At 46.2% G+C, this 2,597-nt stretch overlaps 1 long non-coding RNA gene across 1 annotated transcript; it reads right to left on the bottom strand.

The window, feature by feature from the left end:
• Nucleotides 1-358: 358 nt before the first annotated feature.
• Nucleotides 359-2,069, bottom strand: LOC140219295 (uncharacterized). The gene is made up of 2 exons (XR_011895455.1): nucleotides 1,829-2,069; nucleotides 359-1,578 (listed from the first exon to the last, which is right to left on the bottom strand). It is a non-coding gene; the product is annotated as an uncharacterized lncRNA (long non-coding RNA).
• Nucleotides 2,070-2,597: the final 528 nt, after the last annotated feature.

The raw sequence follows: 2,597 nt of genomic DNA, 5'->3' as shown, positions 1-2,597 counted from the left end.
CAAGAAACGAAGGCGCCGACTACAGGTGACTCCGAAGCAGTACCTTCACCCACGGCATCTTATTGCGTCATTTCCAACCGACGCTGCAGGTACAGCTACACCTGTCCCCACTGCAACTTGCTAGACGCCCTGGCACACCTCCTATTGTAATGCAAGAGTATACCCAAGCAAGGATCACAGGAACACAACCACCAGCAGCAGCAGCAGGCGCAGACCCAAATCTCCTTACTGAAACTTGGGAGGTTGTGATCCCCAAGCTGGATTTGCTCCACCAGCACTAACTCTTCGCCCGGGCCTGGCGGGTGGTCCAGGTCAGAGAGTTCCTGGAATAAGGGACCCTTCCACCTGGAGTGACAAGTCACTGTTTCAAATAAAGGTTTATTCATTCAGTCAATGGATATACGCACGGCAAAAGCAAAATTATATTCTTAAAATATTTATTTCACTCTTTTTCAGGACGTTTATGTCAGAAAGTCAACGCAACTAAACAAAAAAATAGCAAAAGAAAGCACGTCAAATAAATAGAATAAGGGTTTTAACCTAAGCACAGTACAATAACTTTCGTTTCGGAAATTGTTTTCAATTATGTTTATTTACTCTTCATTGCCCAGCTGTCAACACTGCATGCCACTGGATGCCAACCCGGCCCTCTGGGCAAGAACATTGGAGATCGCCTGCAGTTGATCATGGACGCGTGCTCAAAAGTGCGGAGTTGACTCGCGCAAGCCGGCGCTTGAGACGTCTGGCGTGTCTCATAGCAACAACTTAAGTTATAAAAAAGTGAGCGCAGTCATCTGATGCATCACGCTGAAAAAAAAAGCAGTTACAGGACGCGTTCGTCCCTCATATAGCCGCTGCACGTGCGTGACGCATGTCATGGACATGCGCCGCCGCACCAGAGCTCACACCCGTAAGGACCGTAGCGCAGCCCACCACAAGTCCAATGGGAGGCAGCGCTGTCCACCTCCGACTCGACGGACCAGCTCGAACTGGTTGACCGAGCGAGAGAGGCAGCGAAGGCCGCTGGATTCCTGGACTGGGGGGGGGGGGGACCAGTCACTGCAGAGCGGACCTACGCTCTCGAGCTGTTCCGTGAAAAGTTTAGCCTCTCTCTGTCTCATCGTATTGTGGCACTGTGGCCGGTCTCTACAAGGTCGAGCACGTCGTGTCTTGTGATTGAACGCGTTTATAATGCCGAATAAAAAAATACCGCTTACTCTGCGCGTCACGCGCATTGCGTAGCAACAAATTACCGAGAAAAGTAGCAGTTTCGCCCGAAAGGCGGCGCATCAATTTCGATGGCAAATGTGTAGACAGCTGTGCGAAGTAAGGATGCATTGTAGTTCTGTCGGCCGTATAAACGTGCAAAACATTCGCTTACTAACTAAATTAACGAGCACGGAGTGACTGCATCGAGATAAAGAAAGTTTGTGCCTACAAATGGATTTCAACAAGTTATCGCTGATAACATCTCCAGGCTTTCAGCAACTCCGTTTTTGTTGGAGTAGACAGTGATGTCCCTCTTGGCAGTTGGAAGTTGCATGCAACAGATTACGCTGCCGCATCCCTCTATTGAACCTTTACTTACACTCGCCGTGGTTGCTCAGTGGCTATGGTGTTGGGCTGCTGAGCACGAGGTCGTGGGATCGAATCCCGGCCACGGCGGCCGTATTTCGATGGGGGCGAAATGCGAAAACACCCGTGTACATAGATTTAGGTGCACGTTAAAGAACCCCAGGTGGTCAAAATTTCCGGAGTCCTCCACTACGGCGTGCCTCATAATCAGAAAGTGGTTTTGGCACGTTAAACCCCATAATTTAATTTTAACCTTTATTTACGTAGAGCTGGTCTGATGATGTCCCCTCTATGCTACTGTAGTAAGAAAATTGAATCGATAGACCACTTCTTCGTATCACGCCGACGATATTCAAACCGCAGAAATATACTACGCGAAGCTCCACTCTGCAAAATTGGGTTAGGAATAAGTATATCGGTAATGTTATCATTTAATAATATTATTAATATTATATTAATATAGTAATATTATATTACCTTAGTGGTCACAGAGACCAATTCGCTGCTCACTGTTTTATCTTTTTTTAACTGAAACAAAACGTTTGCCCTGCTAATTATTGTAGCTTTAGTATATATATCTCATCAGCATTCATTTCAATAAAGTTTGTTTTGTTTCTCCAAATTCTTTGTTAACATCGTCTTTATTCTCTCGTTGATCACAACCCCTTTTAAAATTTTCCTTTCAGTTTGCCTGACTTGTCGCTCGCATGCTATAGTTTAGTTATTCCAGTATTTCCTTTTGTTTTTCCTTTTAATTTGCGTTTCTCCTCTTCGAAAATTCTGCCGCATGTTGCACTCCTGCAACATGTGAAGGCGAAAGCCTGCCACACACGTGGTAATGCATCAAGTTATGCGATCGGAGGGGTCAGACTTCTTGCAGGACATAACGAGCCGCAGTGTAAAGTGAACGTATCACGCTGTAAGTCAGCCTCCTCACTGACACATGCGACCACCTAGAGCTCTGCCTAAAGGTTCTTTCGTTCTTTCTTTCGTTCCCTCTTTCTTCCTTTCTTTCTTAGTTT

The sequence above is a fragment of the Dermacentor andersoni genome, chromosome 7 (genome assembly GCF_023375885.2).
Source record: "Dermacentor andersoni chromosome 7, qqDerAnde1_hic_scaffold, whole genome shotgun sequence".
In the NCBI taxonomy this organism is placed as follows: domain Eukaryota; kingdom Metazoa; phylum Arthropoda; class Arachnida; order Ixodida; family Ixodidae; genus Dermacentor; species Dermacentor andersoni.
The sequence above is the reverse complement of the archived record's forward strand: the minus strand, read 5'-3'. Positions and strand labels throughout refer to the sequence as shown.